The 19,733-nt window shown below is 44.1% G+C and overlaps 1 pseudogene; it reads left to right on the top strand.

Annotated features, from left to right (window-relative positions):
* The first annotated feature begins 1,052 nt into the window (after nucleotides 1-1,052).
* On the top strand, nucleotides 1,053-12,061 carry LOC123149712 (uncharacterized; annotated as a pseudogene).
* The last annotated feature ends 7,672 nt before the right edge of the window (nucleotides 12,062-19,733 follow it).

The following is a 19,733-nucleotide window of genomic DNA, read 5'->3' on the forward strand; positions in this document are numbered from 1 at the left end:
GGGCAGTTGAATGGACAATAGATGCTTTACAGGCTGGCTCCCCTGTCCCCTGGCCGTACCATTTTCCTGGTCCATGCCTGAAATCAAGTGTGCACTTGCTGTTCCCCATACACTGTTATGAGTCCTGATATACTGCATGATCTGAATTCATGAAATTTTGACCGAAGGTGTAAATTGTTAGCATCAAGATCACAATTAGATAGGATGCTATCAAAACCCCCCATGTTTTGATGCTTAAGTGTGGGCCATTTTGGACCTAGGCCGGTGCAGACGCAGCCACGGCGGAGCCACGCTTCTCGCCATTGCCGCAGAAAAACAAGATCGGAAGTAGATCTAGGAGGTGGCCATTAACCAATAATTGCAGTGATAACTGAGAAGCCGCAAGGGCAGTTGGATGGACAATAGATGCTCTACATACAGCTCCCCTGGCCTGTGCCATTTTCTGGGCCATGCCTGAAATCAAGTTAGCATTTGCTGTTTCCCATATACAGTTTAGGAATCCTTGTCACGCAGGACCTGAACTCATGGATTTTGACCCCATATACTATTTATCATTTGCTGTTTTCAACCGGATCGTAACTATGGGCTATTACGTGGGACGTTGCTGTGGTTTAACTGTCTTTCTAGTCATTTGCCATCGCCGCCAAAATAGGATGAGCTCATATGTGAACGTCACTAGCATAGGAGGTGAGGAAACCATTAGCTATTAATTGCAGAGATGATTATGAATCTGAAAGGACAGTTTGATGGACAAAATAGATGCTCTATAGACCCCCTGGCTCTACCATTTTCATTAGGTGTGGACCATATTGGCTGTCTCTGCTTGCTGTTCTCATGCATCTACTGACATGCAGATGTATACTGGCTGGTCCTGTCGAAATGGCAGTTGGATGGATAATATATGAGAGACCATTAATTGCAGAGATGATTGAGAAGCCGAAATTGCAGTTGGTGGACAATAGATGCTCTACATACAGGCTCACCTGGCTGCATGCATCATTATGATGCAGAGGCCGGGGCTAATCCTCCATTTCCAAAAAAAAAAAAAATAGATGCTCTACATACAGGCTCACCTGGCTGTACCATTTCATGGGCCATGCATAAGATCAAGCGAGCATTTGCTGTTCCCCTCCATATACTCTTTAGGAATCCTTATCAGGCAAGACCTGAACCCATGAAATTTTCACAACAGGGGTAGGTTGTTAAGATGCAGTTGGAGAGGATTTATCAAAATCTCCCATGTTTTGATGCTTGACTATGGACCATTTGGGACTCTCATCTACCATGGATACTGTGGCTGGACCTGTCTCTCTCGCCTACCGGCATTACTGTCCGGACCCCAGGCCAAGTGTCCAAGTCAAGTCTACTCCGTTTGGTCTAGATCTGAATTTCGAAGCCTTTAAAGGTGGATTGACAGTCTGATGGTCTTCCTGCGCTTCGATCTTCTACGTGGACAGTACATGTTTTCTGAGAAGCTAGCAGGTGCATCACTATGAATCGTCCCGGTTAGTACTCCAGCTCATTACTGCTACACTTTGTATGCCTCGTTCTGATTGAGTTCGAACTTGATGCGTTCAGATCCGAGAAGTATATGAAGTACGGTTTTTATATTTGGTATTGATCAAAACAAATGTACACACAAGTAGCTAGAGGATATCGCTTTGTATATTCTGAAACTTTGTATTGGGAGTCTCATGTACCGCCACAAGTGGCTGGTTGTGTTTTGGGTGATTTTCCCAAGCACTCGTAATTAATAAAGCTTAGCTTTTCCTCAAAAAAAAAGTAGCGAGCTTCTTTTCGTACGGATCAGGACTACGGGTTAATACATGGTCACATTGATCCGCTGGATCAAGGTGTTTTCTCAGAATTAACAAGGTCCCTGCTGTAGATGACTACACTTCTTTTAGCAAATATCAAAGTTAACATGAAGACGAGGTGGTTTGAGTTGCTGACACGTACATAACTCACATCATAGTATCAGTCTAAAAGGGTATGTTGTTGTTGTTTATTCCATTCTAAAATGGTTGTTTGTATGATCAGAAATGTCTAACTCACATGATGAACCGGAGAAGCTACAAGATTCAAATGCAACACCGATGTGTAGTTTACGTGATGAACTGGAGAAGAAACTACAAGATTCAGATGCAACACCGATGTGTCTTCGTCTAGAATTTTTGAGAGCCATCACATGTGATTTTTCGACTGAATCGGAACTTGGTAGAGGTGGGTATGGAGTTGTTTACAAGGTATAGCCAATTACTGACTCCACTGTCAATTGTTAGCAACAGAAACTAAACAATGTCAGGTGGACATCTTTTGAAGAGAGGTTTAACTTACAATGCAGGGAGTTCTTCGGAGTGGTAAAATTATTGCGGTGAAGAAGCTTTTTGAATTACATCTAAAAGAGGAGAATTTCCAGAATGAGGTCAGTTATCTTATGGGTATCAAGCACCGAAACATAGTACAATTTGTAGGTTACTGTGCAGAATCGCATTGGGAAGCGATAGAGAAACCAAGTGGGAGTAAGAAGCATATCTTTGCTGAAGTTCCAAAAAGGTTACTCTGCTTCGAGTATGTATCCAACAAAGGCCTCGACAAACATATTTATGGTATGTTAACCGAATACATTATACATTGTTATTTCTCTCTCCTTAGTAAGTTTACTTCCTCAGAAAACACCTCAAAACTATGTACTCCAACCATGCATGCTTTCAAACAAAATAATTATGTTATGTATTAGCCTAAGGGCGACCGGTCACCCACTCTCAGTTATTCACACACAAAGTGAGCACTATTTTGGTACACCCACGTGGAGAGAAGAAAATGGCTTGAAGAAACAAGGCATCCTTTTTCATGGGAAAGTGGGAAACGATATAGGCATCTCTTTTTATAGCAGGGAAAGACTCCCAAATTATAAATTCTGAGTGGGTTTACAATTTCGTTATGTTTGTTTATCGGTCCATACAGAAAGATCTTTGGACCTCAAGTGGAATATGAGATATGAGATAATCAAGGGGATTTGCAATGGCTTGCGTTTCCTTCATGACGAATGCCGTATCATCCATCTGGACCTTAAGCCTGAAAATATATTGATGGACTCTAATATGACACCAAAAATTGCGGACTTTGGTCTGTCCAGGATCTTTGGCGAACAGCAGTCACACATTGTCACTGATAATCATGCAGGAACGCGGTAAGCTATACCTCTTGCACCTTATTCTTTTTTCTTTTCCTCAGCTACTTGTTTACATTTCCACTGCTTGCACTTCAAAATTTCAGTGGATATATGGCACCAGAATACTTAATTCATGGCGTAATCACTAAGAAGGCAGATATTTTCAGCTTGGGTATTATCATCATAGAGATAATTACAGGTCAAAGGGAGTATCCTTATTTTGACCTCGATAGTTCCAAAAATGCTGCTACATCTTGTCAGCATTTCAAAGAGAAAGTAAGATAAACTATTCTAACCTTTGCATCAATATTATCATTTAGCTCATTGTGCAAGCACATATAGGTACTTAGAAGTTGGAGGAGCAAATTTGTATCCACATCGAAGTATATATCAATGAAAAAATATAGCCAACAAGTAGAACTATGCATCGCCATAGCCCTAACATGTGTGGACCCTGCTATGGAGAAAAGACCTACAGCAAAGGATATAGTCCAAGTGCTTAATGCAGCAGACCAGGTATGGTCAGCATTCTATATGATGTCCTAAATTAATTATTATGAAAGCCACTACAAGAATAATTTGCACTACAACAGCCCTCGTATTTTCACATCAAATTGCCTTTGTTCCTTTATCTTCCTTCTCTTCGTTTTTATAAAATGTGTCCAAGATTTATGAATATCAAATTTACAAAAACGTACACATGTGATCAATTTTATTTGTCGAAAAGTCTCACCAGCTGTTTCTATGCATAGATGGAAGCCTGCGGAGGGTTACCTATAGAAATGCAGTGCAAGGACAAGTCACTGATTCTAGACACTACTGTTAGCAAGGAGCACAGTATCATTGAAGATGTATTCAGCAATGAGACAGATGGTCAAATGTGTGGGGTGAAGCAATCACAGGAAGGTTTGTCACCAACAACGCCCTTGTGGGAGTCAAACATACGCACTCAGAATCACCAAGAGGTAGTAAACGAGTCCAGTAAGCCAGAACAAGCAAGTGACAAAACCAGTGAGGTGAGCTGACTAAAAATACTAACTTCCAAAGATATGTTTATTCGATAAGTGGTCAGCCCAAATGATCTTTATTTATAGTTGAGTGACAGATAGTATTTAGTTAAGATTCTGATTGGATTGATTCTTCTAAATTATATTAATGCCGCAATATAAATTACATTATACTATCCCTATTGTATGTAGATCAGACTGACTTACACTTCTATTTATTTTTTATTTTCAAGTATCAAATTAACAAGAAGAAACTTTACTCTGTGAGTCTTCATTTTGTTTGTTGACAAGTCTCATCAGTTATGTACGTATGTGTGCGTAGATTGAAGCCCACGAAAACTTGCCATCAGATATGCAGTACACGGAAAAGTTGCTGGTACTAAACACTAGTGCAAGCAAAGATCTCACAATCCTGAGTGTCACAGAAGATATGTGCAACAGCGAGATAGATGGCAAAGTGGTAGACAAGACTGCATCTGAGGGGTTTTCACCAACACCTTTATTAGAGTTGAGGACCGAAAGTCCGAATTATCAAGAGGAAATGAAAGCCGCTAGTGAGCCACAACTAGCTAGTGACACAACATCTGCGGTGAGCTCCCTAATTAATTTAAATACTAATTCTACTTGATTCTAGTCACCCTCAGACCTCCTTAGTTATTTACGTATCTAGCAACTTGTGGTGTTCATGGATGTATCCTGGTCTACTCATGTGTGTGTTTGTGTGTGCGCGCTCGGACGTTGCTCTTGGTAGACCTATGAGCACAACAACACCAAAGTCTTTTAGTACCAAACAAGTGGGTAGGCTAGAGCTAAAACCCATAACATCTCGAAACCTAGGCATGGTTCTATCACATGGATAGCTAACTTCCACACACCCCTGCCCATTGCTAGTTCTTTAGTGATATTCCAGTCCTTCAGGTCTCTCTTTACAGACTCTTGGCATGTCAAGTTGGTCTACCCCGGCCTCTCTTGACATTATCAGCATGCTTTATCCTTTCGATATGCACTGATGCATGTGGAGGCATGCATTGTATATTCCAAACCATCTCAAACGATGTTGGAGAACCTTCTCATCACTTGGTGCTACACCAACTCTATCACGTATATCATCATCCTGGACCTGATCCATTCTTGTGCATGGCCACATCCATCTCAGCATGCACATCCATGCTACACCTAACTGTTGGACATGTCTCCTTTTATTCGACCAACATTTTTTCTGCCATGCAATATTGTAGGTTGAATCGCAGTCCTATCGAACCTGACTCTTTTAACTTTTGTGGAACTCTCTTGTCACATAAGTTGCCAGAAGCTTGCCGCCACTTCATACATCTGTCTGTGATTTGATGGCTCACATATGCATCGATATCACCGTCCTTTTGCAGCATTGACCCCACATATCAAAAGGTGTCCTTCTGAGGTACCACCTGCCCATCCAAGGCTAACCTCCTCCTCATGCCAAGTTGTATTGAAATCGCACCTCATGTACTCAGTTTTAGTTCTACTTAAAACCTTTTGATTCCAAAATCTTTCAACTCTAACTTGCTGTTAACCTCTATTCAACTATCATCGATTAGTATTACATGATTCACCAAGAGCATACACCATGGGACATCTCCTTGTATATCCTTTGTGACCTCATCCATTACCAACGCAAAATGGCAAGAGCTCAAAGCTAACCTTTGGTGAAGTCCTATTTCAATTGGAAAGTCATCAGTGTCGCAATCATGCACTTGTTTGAACACTTGTCACAACATTATCGTACATGTCCTTGATGAGGGTAATGTACTTTGGTGGGACTTTGTGTTTCTCCAAGGCCACCACATGATCTTCCGCGGTATCTTATCGTAGGGTGTATGTGCACACATTTCCATTGTTCTTGTAATCATAAGAAAACAAATCAACTTATAGTTTAAGGAAAATTAAGTTACTTTTGAGGAAGAGCAATTACCTCAAGAATTAAACATGCATGAGTAGGAACTTCATCTGATGTTAACCACACAAGTTTGATCAAATTTAACATTTTAAATACAAAAAACTTTATATACTATAGCAGTTGTAGTGCATATAGATCAAACTGTCTTATGCACTTCTCCTTAATGAAAACATCAAGATTCATGAAATATGAAATCAACAAGAATAATCTTAATTATGTTATTCTTAATTATGGTGTTGAAAGTCTCTACATTAATTTGTGTCTTTGTATATAGGTGGAAGCCCGTGAAGAGTTTCCATTATATACTGCGAGCAAGGATCTCGCTCCCCATAGTGTGACTGAAGAGAATGTCATGAACAAGACAGATGGTAAATTGGTGGATGAGGGGAAAACAGCATGCCATACTGTGACTGAAGACAATGTCATCAATAAGACAGATGGTAAATTGGTTGCTGAGGCGAACTCTGATGAGGATTTGTCGGACCTTCCATGGGGGCGAGCAGGGGTGGCTGCCCCGGGTCTCCGGCGGCGGATTAAGGTACATCCCCTGCCCAGCCACGAGCAGGCACAACAGGCTCAAGCATCACCGCCGCCCGCTGCTTCGGTGTTTTTGCGAGAATCGAGCATAGGCAATCAAAATGATCTAGGGGGAGCAAAGGATTCCAGTGTGTCACAATCAGCACATGACACAACCACTGAGACTGAGGTGAGATCACTAACTAAGCATGCCATCCTGCAAAGCTATATCTACTTGATTACGGGCCAGTACAAATGAAACTTGTGTGTTCTGAATAATGTTGCAAGTAACAGTACCAATACGGCAGCAAATTAAGCAAGTAAAATGTCATAATGGGCTACTACATGTTCTCTTTTCTTGCAGGTAATCACAGGCTCCAGTGCCCTTCCTGACGTTTGCCCGCTTGAGCTCCACTTTCGCTTCGAACCCGACAAGTTGATCCCATGCTCACTTGAAATAACAAACAACACAGATGAAAATTTGTTACTTGTGCTCATGAAGAAGGGCAATGACCAGTCATGCTTCTTATGTCTGCCATTGTATGGAATTGTTGCCCCGAGGTCCACTTACACTCTCGTTGTGACAATGAATAAACACAAAAACCTACCAAAAGAAAGAACTATAGATTTAATCCTGCAGAGCAGTATAATTGGTTATGATTCATTATGTACTGATGCCAAATACATTTGCGAAGAACATTTTAAGGAAGCCGAAGAGACGGGGACTACGGTGCATAAGGTTTCATTGAAAGCTGTTTGTGCCCTACAAGCAGAGATGCCATTCGAGGTCAGTTTTTTCAAGCAAACAATTATTTTCTGCTCAGTGGGGATAAGTGCAGTATTGGTTACTAGGGATGTTCAACCTTGTTTTACCGAAATTGTGCATACCATATGATGTAATGCACTAGAATGGTTGTACTTTCTTCTGTTGTGAGTCAATGACTTGATGCCTCATCTATGCCATTAGTCGCTAGACTACCAAATCAAAACTTATCCGGATTTCGAATGCTACAGAATATGGTCTCTTACATTTTGGTTTACCTACTCAAACAGAATGTTTCAGCAGTATGGAACAAATATAACATGGATAGGTGAAGGATTGGCTATGGATATAACACAGATATAACAGGCTGGGAGTTTGGGGTTACCCGAATTTAATTCGGGATGGGTAATTCGGGTTATAAAAACGTCGGGTTTTAAAAAACAACACCCAAAAATTGTCCATAATTTTTTATACCCGACAATTCGGGTACCAGAAAAATCAGGTTCGGGTTCGGGTAATCCTCAATTACACGAAATACCAGACATAGAAAAGAGAAACCATAGTTCAGGGGCATCGTGAGGTGGCCAACGGGCGAGGTGAGCGCCTGCAGAGGCAGTCGAGCTCGCAGGCCAGAACTTGTAGAGGGCGGTGGCCTGGAGTTGGTGCGCATAGCGCTGTGGCTGTGCCGCAGCCGGGAGGCTAGCCAGGCAGAACAGGAGGCGGAGGAGGGCAGCTGCGGCAGTGCGAAGGAAGCGCCGGCGGGTGGCTTGCGGCTCGCTGGGCCGAGTGGTGGCCATGCGAGGTGGTGGTCATCAGCTAGCCCTGCGGCGCGCGTTTGAGAAGGGAATGAGGAAATCGGGTGCGACTCGTGTGTGGGGTTGGGGTAGGGGACACGGCACTAGACCAATGTTTTCGAGGAGGCTAGCGAGTAGCGAAGCGATTTCCGGCTGGACCTTCTCCATGCGTGAGGGAATTTTATTTGGCTGCCAATATATTTCGGGATATTTGGGTAATTCGGGTACCATGACCTTTTACTCGAATTACCCAAATAAAATCCTGGTTTCCAAAACTATTACCTGATATAGTGCTCGGGTTTTTCAGGTTCGGGCTATACGGGTTTGGGTTTTTCGGGTTCGGACTACGGGTATCGGGTTTTATGCCCGCCGTGAGGCTGGGCATTAACTACCAAGCCGTGAGCCCGTGAATTTTTTTTGGTCTGGGAAGTTTGGAAATGAAATACTGATGACTTTTTGTGAATAAATCTTTTACAACAAAAAAGGACATGCCCTAAGTTTGTTGTACGAATCAATCCAAAAGTGACTCATACCATCTCAATTGTGCTATGCTAAGTGAAAGAAGTCATTAATTGCACTATAATAGAGAGGATTCAAGATGATCCACAAAGAGATCCCAGCTAAATCCGTTTATGGGGCCAATTGTGTTGTGCCATTGGGATGAAGCTCCTACATTGACGAATTGAACTGTGCTGATGTTTCCTTTTGTTTCTCTTTTTCTTTCATCCATTGACGCTGCATTAGGCAATGCCCCCTTTAATAAAGGTATATCAGGTTTCGGATTTTTCTCTCTCTTCATTAGATCCATCTTGGAGGTCGTTTCTCTAGTGTTGACAAGAACTTCATTTTGTCAGATCATATCGGTGGAGAATACAGATTCGATCCATTCCATGGATGCAAATCAGACAGATCCATTGTGAGTGCATAGCATAATATGGGCATTTGACTATTTAAACCTCAATTTTCAAGTTAGTTCATTGGATGTGTTCTGATCTTCTTGTCATACAGAATTTTAACAGGTTCATTTGGGTATGTTCACATGCATAACTATGGCCTACAGGTATGTTACTGTATTATGTGAGCAGACATTTTTCTATGATAACAAAAGAACTATATTGCCTCCTGGCATCTCCATCGAAAAGATGCATGTGGCAGTAACAGTTAGTACATATGAACACACTGTTGATTAGCAAATAGCAAAATATGATTAAGTTTGGTGATGTTCGACAGAATAATATCTCTTTTCTCGTGGTAATTCAATTACCATGGATAAATGTATAGGGTCCTCACAAAAAGCCCGATTTGTATTGGCAAATGTACATTCTTTTGTTTACCTTGGACTAACAAATGATAATTTGTATTTTATTGACAGAAATCGGTAGGTTCGGTTGAAGCCTCAAGGTCGCAAATAGGTACCCTTCAGACTTATTCGTTAACACAAGTTTCTCCCACGGTACACTGATATGCTAATTAGATGATTGTTCTCACTGCAGTTTGTGTTAAATTCATTGCACGAAAGAGATGGTTTGTGGCTGGGTCAAGTGATGGTTTTGTCCATGTGTACAAATATGAGAATAAAATGGAAAACATCATGAGTTTTGAAGCTCACAGTCTTGGTGTTTGTTCACTAGCCGTTCATCCAACAAAGCCCTATGTGCTGTCAGGATCTCGCGCACAAATAAAGCTTTGGGACTGGGACCAGCACTGGAGCTTGAAGTGCATACAAACATCTGAAGAACACTGGGGCTATGTTTGTGGAGTCGCATTTAACCCAGAAGACACCAACAGTTTTGCTAGTTTCACTGATGGTTCGGAGGATCACGCAATACAGGTCTTTCTCCCTCTGTCTGTCTCTACGATGAAGTACGTTCTATTTTCTAAGATGTCTAGTGTTCAGGTTTGGAGTATTGATTCTCCCGAATGCAAGTTTACTCTTTCTGGGCATTCGCGTAATGTGAGGTGCCTGGATTTCTTCACACGGGATGGTCGGAAGTGTTTGGTTACTGGCTCTTTGGACAAGACTGCCAAGGTCTGCCATTTTGTTGTAAAATATATTAACACAACACACACATAAGATTTCTAATAATGCATGCCTTGTTTTCTATAATAAAGATATGGGACATGCAGAAGAATGCGTGCACTGGTACACTACCTCATAGGTCCGCAGTTCTTTCTGTCGTTTCCCATCCCAATCTTCCAATTCTAGTAACAGGTACAGAAGACGGCCATGTTTATTTGTGGTGCTCCATTAATTTCAGGTAATCACCAAAGTATGCCCTTACGAAACAAGCACATTCCCTACATCTCATGCAACTAATACTAGCATAGATTGTGTATTCCAAAATGATACTGTAGATGCCGGTTGGCAAGCTCTCACATATGAAATATGTTTCCCATGTGATTTGTTAACATTTATGGTAAACTAGTGAGTGCTTCATATTCCCCAGGCTCAAGAGGATACTGAACATTCATGGCCGTGAAAGGGTCGAAGGTCTCGCATGTTTGGCAGGGTCGCGAAGGTAACTAGTATTTTTTGTTCTTGTTATTATTTCTACTGCCTAAGGATCATCTTTACATACTGCTTGCTTAGGTATATCCAAGGTTTTGGTTACCCAACGAGGCAATTTTACCGAGGGGGACTGGTAAATGTGGTTACCATGGTTACCGAGAAATACTGAGAATATTTCGAGTGAATTTTGTAGTTGAATTTTGAATTCAAATAAGTGAATGAACGAATATTCGAACCAGAGACTTCCCAAAACACGAACTAGGTTGCTACCAACATGCCAGAACCAACTCTCATGGCATTAATTAGATCCTACGTACTTTACAGTAAATCGAGTGTTTAAATTCAAAATTTTCAAAAAAATGGTATTTTTTGTTCGGTATGGCGATTTACCGAGGGTCGCCGAAATACACAGTAACCATGGGAAATCTTAAAATTTCGACCGGTAACCAAAACAGTGGGTATATCCATGTTTTTGTTCCCTATGATTCTGGACAAGTACTAAAGTGCATGCTCCTTTATCTGTTAGGGTCGCGGTTGCACATAATGACGCCCTATCAGTGATGGAAATTGGCGATGAAGAACATGGTGGCGGCGAGGGCAAGAGTGAGGATTCTGTATCAGCAGCAGATTGGGAAATCCTGTTGGATACAAACGTCAAGAGCATGCATGCAAGAAAGAAAGAAAAAGCTAAAAAATGCTGACACCAGCATGATGTATTCTGAGGAGGGAGTCTCAGGTGCTACACAGCAAGCTCGGCTGAGATCCACGGTCATCCGAGGAGCCCCTGGACATGCGTGTAATTAAGGGACTTCTGACAGGCTTTTTGAAAATTTGTCGGAGCACCTGAGATGACCGTTGGACCTCAGATCCAACGTTTCAGAAGCTCCTGGAGCACGGGAGAATGCTCCCTCCCATAGCACCTGATATTCTCAGGTATTCTGAGATCTGAAGATTTGGCTGGTTGACTGCTTGGAGCACAACTAGGCAACTCTCTCGCCAAGATTAACTCTTTCTACCCACGACGAAGCTGCAGGGAGTAGTTAGAGCTCGAGAGCAGAAAATGATCTGGCTAGGTGGTCTTGTTGCTTGAGAGTTGCTCACTGCTGCTCGACAGTCCAAGTTATCATGTGTTAATTATTAGTTTCATTTCTTTCTTTGGACTATCTTTACGAGGTATATTACTGTACTTTGCAGTGCATCACACAGTGGATGATCTCATTATTATATCAAAGTCCAGAGATGATAATTTTATCACTGTAATAGATCATTCTAAATGGACAGTATGGTTTTCTAACAAGGTCAGTCGTCATTCCCTTTCAATTCGACAGTGCAACATATGCAGCTAGAGCAGAAGCTATTGGACTTTCGCAAGTTCGATCACTCGCCATTACTCGAATAATGGTTACTACTGTTCCATTTTGGAGTTTTAAAGTTCTTCGATCTCTCATCCTCCGTGTGGGCGCCGATGAACCAAGCACTGGTGTTTTGAGGTTCTACTGAGATCTTTGCAGATCACACACAACGACACCACACGTCCTCCAGATCTGATGCAAGGTCCAAAACAACTGGAAACACTTTGAAATTGATGCAAGAGTAGCAACTATTCCAGCGAATGTGATTCTAAACATAAAATGCTATTTGAGAGAATATTGTTCATCCCCACATTCAGTGAGGACAATCCGGGTTGCTGTCACCTACTTGTGGTATCCACAAGTGGACTGGACGGCTTAGACCAATCTCTGCATCCGGAAATTTGTATTCAGAGAACCACAAAGTGATGATATCAATAGCCTTTGAAGATCACTGTTCCTCACTGTTCTCTCGTGGTTGCACGTCCAGGGACCGATCACAAGACAAATCGTCTACACACCTGCAAAGTTTGGTGCTCTTGGGTTTTTGAGTTTCGGTGTGGTGTGCTGCGACTTAAGCTCAAAGAAGGAACGATGCCCAATCTTCAGAGCCTCAAACTAGGTTTCTATCCCCACTGAGGAGAACTGTATGGTGGTTCACTTTTCGGCATTGAAGACCTGGCCTGGGAAACTTCATGGAGGTTTCACGAATAATCGGGGCAGCCGAGCAACGTGGCTTTTGATCATGCAGGATTTGGATCCGTGAAAACCGTTGGCAAGCAAGGCAGAACGTGACCCGAAAACTGCGGAGACTGCATTCAAGAAAGCCATGGGCAAGCACCAAGATTTTAGAAACAACCAGCCTCTCCTCATGGATTTCCAGTAAAGAAACCGACAACAGTTTTACAAAGCTCAAACAATCACCTACACAAAAAGCAAAGCACAGATAAAAGGGAGGAAGCTCCTCTGACGTACGGCGCCTGCCGTTAGGCCACTGACAGGTGGGTCAAGTTTCAGTCGGGCCCATGAGTCAGCGACGGAACGGCACCCTGCCGCACGGCAGGGGATCCTCGTCCAGATAAAAGAGGTACAGGCCTACAGCTGCCCTCATCACCAAAGTACCGGTTTCACAGCAGAAACAAAGCTACTGATACAGCACTAGCAATCAGACCAACTCCAACGCACGGCCCCAAATGAACGTCCGTTTGTAGTAGCAATAGTCCACCGTGCGTGCGCCCAACGCAGCGAAATCATCCCAAACGCTGTCCGGTTTTGTCCGAGTCTGTCATTTCTTCAAACACTTCAAGGGCGCAGGTACAAAGAACACAAGCGAAGCTCCTAGTGGCCGTTGTCCCGCGCGTGGAGCCGCTGGTCGTCCGACGCTCACCTGCGCACGCAGCTCGTCCGAAGCTCGCCTGCGCACAGAGCTCGTCCGAACCCGCCGCGTCCTGCCGCGCCTCGCCCGCCCGCGCATGCGCTCGCACCCGCCTGCGCGCTCACCTGCCGTCGCAGGCGGCGCCCGAGAGCTTCGGCGCGAGGTCCTACTCCCGCTCCCGCGAGCTTCTGCCGTCGCGTCCGCGGTCACGCCTGCGCCCGCTTGCTCCTGGCGCCGCGCCCCGGCCGGCCGGCCTCACCTGCTCGCCGTCGCATACAGCTGTGCATGGGGTTGGTGGGAGAGAGAGAAAAAGGAAGAGAGAGAGAGTGGTGGGGGTGGGTGGGTGACAGGTGGGGTCACTCCAGACTGGCATGGACGGAGAAGGCGCAGGAAGCGTCCGGTTCTGTCCGCTTTGGCCCCAAATCCAGCCCAATTCTGGTCTAAAAATAGGGTCTAACGGACACAAAATGAACGAAAATATAAAATGGGGTTGCTCGTTGGGTCTGAAAATTTGTCCGTTTGCTACATAAGAACGCTGACGGACCAATTGGGGATACGCATTGGAGTTGGCCTCGCAGCATGTGATCCAACACCTATCAACATTTTTTTTTCAAGAAGGGGATTACCGCAGCCGCTGCATCACAAGATGCACACAACCATAACACTGGAGCGAACAATCTCTTTTAATCGTGTAATCGTCAGAGATCCAGTAACTGATGGCACGCTCATTCCCTGGTGTGCGGTGTGCGTGTAATCAGAGTGACTAGAAGAGCACTGCTGGTTAGCTTCCTACGAGTACGTATGCATTCCGTCCTGACCTGATCTTTCTCCATTGGAGCATTGAGGGCGGCCAACGGAACGGAGAACCGGACGCATAGTTTTAAATAGCCGGCTATAGCGAAGCTTTAGCCCGCTATAGCTCCTCTATAGCTGATTTGGAGGCCCGCCACTATTTTCCATAGCCCGCTATTTAAAACATTGACAGGACGTCATCGGTGCACTTTTCGGGACGGCAGGAGTAGAGGAGCCATCACCTCACGATCATTGCTCCAAGTTGGCCCACCCAAAATTGCGCCTCGGCCGCCTCCGGCAACAACAACAAATTGCTCCAAGCTCCAAGCCGGCGATTTGGGGTTCTCCTAGATCTTCTTGGCCCACCGGCCCCGCAGTTGCACCTTTTTTTCGACAAGGGGTGCTATATTACTTAACAGGTCTGCAGTTGCACCATTGGCTGTGAGGAGAGTTGCGATGGTCTCGTCCGTCCTTGTAGTTTCCTTATGTTGCTTTCATCTTCGGAATTGGCTTCTCTGGGTTCTTCATTCTAGAGGAAAATATGTATCTCTGTACCAGGGATTGCTCCCTTGAAGATGATCGATTGCTCTCTAGCAGATGACCGTAGACATGGGAAAATTCATTTTTAAAATTTTCCATCTAGCTTTGTACTTCACAGCTAGCTGAAACCTGACAGCAAAAAAAAAAATCAATTTTTTTATCGTCGACAGCTTGCTACCAATTTGTCCAAAGGAGCAGGACAGGATACTCAAAAAACATTTGTGGTCCAAGTACCATTAGACCCCGAGCAATTCCTTAGCTGTCCCGGGTTTGAATATTCTTTTTAAACCGGGCATAACCCCTTTCCATTAACTGAATAAGGGAAATACAACTGTCTACACCAGAAATAAAGAGAAGGTTAAAGGGGAAGCGTGTTCAGCGCATCGTCGGGAAAGCCACTGCAGGTGCTCGTCATCGAAACTCCCACTGTAGGACAAATATCCGATGACACCAACATCTATTCTATCAACTGTTCATCGCTCCAGCAGGAGCAAAAGAGTATTACCCACTCAGGGGCAAACCAACCAAAAACAACGAAACAGGGTACCAAGAGATAACCGGCTGAAACCAAACATGTCCTCTACCAGCTCGCTACCACGGCTTTGAATAGCAAGCTAGCTAGCAGATTGAAGGGCGTCACAGCCAACTCAAACATAAGTTGAACAATCGATGTCAACCCTGCAGATGCCACGTAAAACATAGAGATCTGCACGACGCATCCTCTTGCTTAATTTTAATCTGTAGAGTGTAGACCAGCCAGCTGATTGCCGGGCGCTGCACGCACCCCTGACCTTGTGTTTGTCATAAGATATTACTACTGTGATATATAGAGGTTGTGTGCATCACTTGACGCATACCCTTTGTATAATCCTCCTTTTCGAAAGAAAAATTACTATGAAATAGCGCTCACCGACAGGTGTACTGTGCACATCTGTCCTAACGAGGCAACAAGTTGGTCCACGACGAAACATTTACGGTCTCGATCCAGTGACGGTGTCAAGACTAATTAAATAGTCTATGATCGAGGTCTACAAAGTGCAGACTCACACGGCTCGACTACTTGTTGAAAAACTTGTTTCAATCAATTATACGCAGTTAATGCTTACGAGTGGCAGAGCCTGACAAGGAATGAGGGGAGGGGTGGGGGTGGAGGGGGGGGGGCAACTTTCAAATTAAAAGGAAAACATGCATGAAGATGGACACAACTCACATGATACAACATGGCAGTCGTCGACTTGTCATCTTGGCAGTTCTGCGCATCAGCACGAGACAGTTCGTGCAGTTCAGACTTCCGCAAAAAAGAGGGTAAGTACACATTCCGATCTGTTTTCATTGATCGCAAATGGTGCAGAGTTTTCGCACAGAGAGAAGCAATCTAGAGCAAAGCTTCAAAGTTCAGCAAGTTGCTCGTACAACAGCCTCTAAAACCGCGGCGACTATGTCACGCATTGAGCGAGACGATAGAATGTCTCGTTGAAGGGGTCTAAGGAAAGGGGATTCGAACCCAGCTCTCCTCGTTGACTGGAAGTGCGACTAACCACTGGTCTTGGCTCACGTTTGTGATGGACAAGTAGGGCAGTAGTTCTTAAGTCGAAACAAGCCGGGTTTTCCACTGTTTCTTCTCCTTTTTCCAGTATCTTTTTGTTTTCCCTCCGTTTTTCTCTCTTTTCATTGGCTTTTTCCTTTCTTTCTTTTTTCGTTGTTTTTCTTTGGTTTCGTTTCTTTTTTTTGTTTTCCTTTGTTTCTTTTGTTTTTCCTTTTTCCATTCTTTTTTGCATTTTTTTCTTTGGTTTATTTTCTTTCTTTTTTGGTTTTTTTGTGTTCTCTATTTCTTTTGGTTTCATTCTACATTTTTTCTATATGTCAACAACATTTTTCTAATACGTATTTAACATTCTTACAATACAAATTTAACATTTTTCAATACATGGTCAACATTTTTTCTATCTATATTTAGCATTTCCAAATGCTTGATTAGCATTTCTCAAATACTTGTTCAACATTTTTTCAAATAATTCATTAACATTTTTATATGATCATAAAAATTCATCATCTTCCTTAATACATGGTCAACATTCTTTGTATGCACATTTAACATTTTTTAAATGCTTCATTAACATTTTAAATTACTTGTTCAACATTTTTTCAAATGGTTGATTAAATTTTTTATATACATGATAAAAAAATTGATCATTTTTAATACATGGTCAAAAAAAAGTTCTAACGTTTAACATTTTTCAAATGCTCGATTAATATTTTTTGAATACTTATTCAACATTGTTTCAAATGCTTGATTAACATTTTTTGAATAGATGATCAAGTTTTTATACACTTTTTGTATACGTGATAAATACTTTCTCTATGCACAAACATTTTTTAAAATGCTTGGTCAATATTTTTCAAATATTAACTTTGTTTTTTGTAATATATATATTTAGAATATTTTAAAATGTAAAATAGTTAACAAAATAAAGCAAAAACTGAAAACTGAAAATCTAAAAAGTAGGCTGGAGCTTCCCGTGCAGCTTGGCCGGCCCATGTGAAGCTCCCCTTAGGTGAGGCTGCCCACTGTCTTGCTTGCAGCGAGACATAGGGGCACCCCTCTAAAACCTTGTTTTTTTTTTGCGGGTACCCCTCTAAAACCAACATACATAATAACTCGGTTGGAGAAGAGAATTGCCAATTGATCGATGGGCTGGGCCAGAAATATCTGTAGTCAAATTCTTTTTCCAGTTTTGGAAGGGGATGTGACGACGCCAGTGATGCTTAGTAATTCCTCCTTCCAGGTTGACTAGCAAATATGACGCAAAAATAATCGTATTGGAAACTTCTTTTGAATATGAATACAAAACTACTATGCATACGACACTTCAGGCCATGATTCACACACTATGCAGTGGACACCCTTGCTTTCGTCAGATGCATTGATGGCTTCTATACAAGGGGGGGGGGGGGTATCACATACTACGAACATCGCCGCGTCGTCAGAAGGCCACACCGGATAGAGAGACATGCCGCCGCCACCGCCGCATGGAGCAGTCTCCACAGCCACGATGTAGCCGGCCGACCGTAGCCCGCGCCACCCACGGGTTAGATTTGGCCGCATCCCCGAGCATGCTCCGCCCCACGTTGCCCACTGCGCACCTGCCACACCACCGTCGTTGCCTTACTCTTGCGCGCCGCCGGCGCCGCACTCTGGCCCAACAGCTCGGCCCACGCCTGAGTCCACCACACGAGAACAGTAGATCCCTGCCATCGCCGGCCAGCCGTGCTTCGCCTAGTCGTGTCGTCTGGCTGCGGTGAGGAAGGAGGACAGAGAAGGGGAGGCCCCAGCAACAGCTGGGTTTTCCCTCCAGTCGCTCGCGGGAGCGACGGTAAGGACAGAGGGAGGTACGGGCTTGAAAGTTTTTGGATGCCATGAATTCACCGGTGTTCATGCAACACCGGCTCCTCCTTGCAGTGATGTACTTTGTCCGTTTTAAAATAAGTGACTCAACTTTGTAAAGCTGGTACAAAGTTGAGTCACTTATTTTGAGACGGAGGGAGTAATTAATAATTTAACACTCTAAAGGACCTCACTTTTTAATTAAACAAAATCAAAACAGCCGAGCAAAAGTATCATGACATAGGCTTTTTTGTGAAAAGAAAGATGACCCCTGGCCTCTACATCAGGGTGATGTATACAGCCAATTTATTAATTATTCATCAAGTCCTTAAAAAGTGGCATGGTTTTTTTTTCCTGCTAAATGATTGCTCTCTGCCTTCATTCAATGAAAATTTAGGTGGGGAAACTCTTCCGCCTGGTGATGTTTCAAACAAAATAAGGTAGTTACCAAAGGACCTATATGCCACTTAGTGGCAATATTTTCCTCCTGTCAAGCAAATCTATTTGTCTCCATCCGTGAGATGAATCAGAAAGTGTTTTTTCTTTCGGCTAGATATCTGTGAGAAGTTGGTCACGATCGATCTTTTTCGCTACCATGTACGTCCTGCGTGTTCGTTGCTCCCCTGCTCATACGTGAACAAGACAACGAAGACTTTGCGAGCTGCGCGCAGCGTGCTTCGGCTATTTTCTGCCGCCGCCACCAGCTCCGGTGAGGTTAGAGTAAGCTGGTCATGTACGGTGCCGGTAGATTATCTCGCGTGGAGACAACAAGTAGTACAGATGAATGAACATGACTTCCATTTTATATGATTAATGAAATAATTGACAGGCTTGCAACTTCTCTCCTGAAAAATACAGGGAGAGTTTTATTATCTGCGATCCATCTGGTCATCTTAATTTCTTGCTCACATAAGTACAACTTGCTGCAATAATGCAATCGTTAGTTTATTTCCTTCATTTTGATTCGTGTGACCACACCAGGATAATTGGTTCTTGCATCCGATCGGGACAGCTTATTTAGTTCTTTAAGCAACTTCAACGGGAAGATCTAAACGGACACCGCTTCTGTCCGTATTTTGTCCATCTGGGTCACTCGTCCGCGCGTCCGTGTCTGTTTTTTCGTTTGAGTCACCCCGTGCGCCCAACGGGAGGCAGACGCATTGTGCATGTCCGCGTCGGCATTCAGTCTAACACATGGCGAGCGAGCTCCCGTGTCGCCCCGCCCCGCTCCGGTGTTGCAGCTCTCGCCCCGCCCGCGTTCTGCAGTGTCCCCGTCGCCTGCTCGCCGCGCCCGCCGTAGCTCGGCCCGGCCCCGGGACCGCTGCAGCTCGCCGCAGGCGCCTCGCTAGCTCGCTCCGCCCGCCACAGCTCGCGCCCTGCCCACCATAACTCGTGGCCGCCGTGCTAGCTCGCGCCCTGCCCACCATAACTCGTGGCCGCCGTGCTAGCTCGCCCCCGCCCCGGGACCGCCGCAGCTCGCGCCCCGCCGACCACAGCTCGTGGTCGCGGCGCTAGCTCGCTCCGCCCACCGCCGCAGCTCGCTGCGCTCCACGAACACGCCCGCCTCGCGCTGCAGCACACTGTGCGTCGCG

Source organism: Triticum aestivum, chromosome 7A (genome assembly GCF_018294505.1).
Source record: "Triticum aestivum cultivar Chinese Spring chromosome 7A, IWGSC CS RefSeq v2.1, whole genome shotgun sequence".
Taxonomy (NCBI): Eukaryota; Viridiplantae; Streptophyta; class Magnoliopsida; order Poales; family Poaceae; genus Triticum; species Triticum aestivum.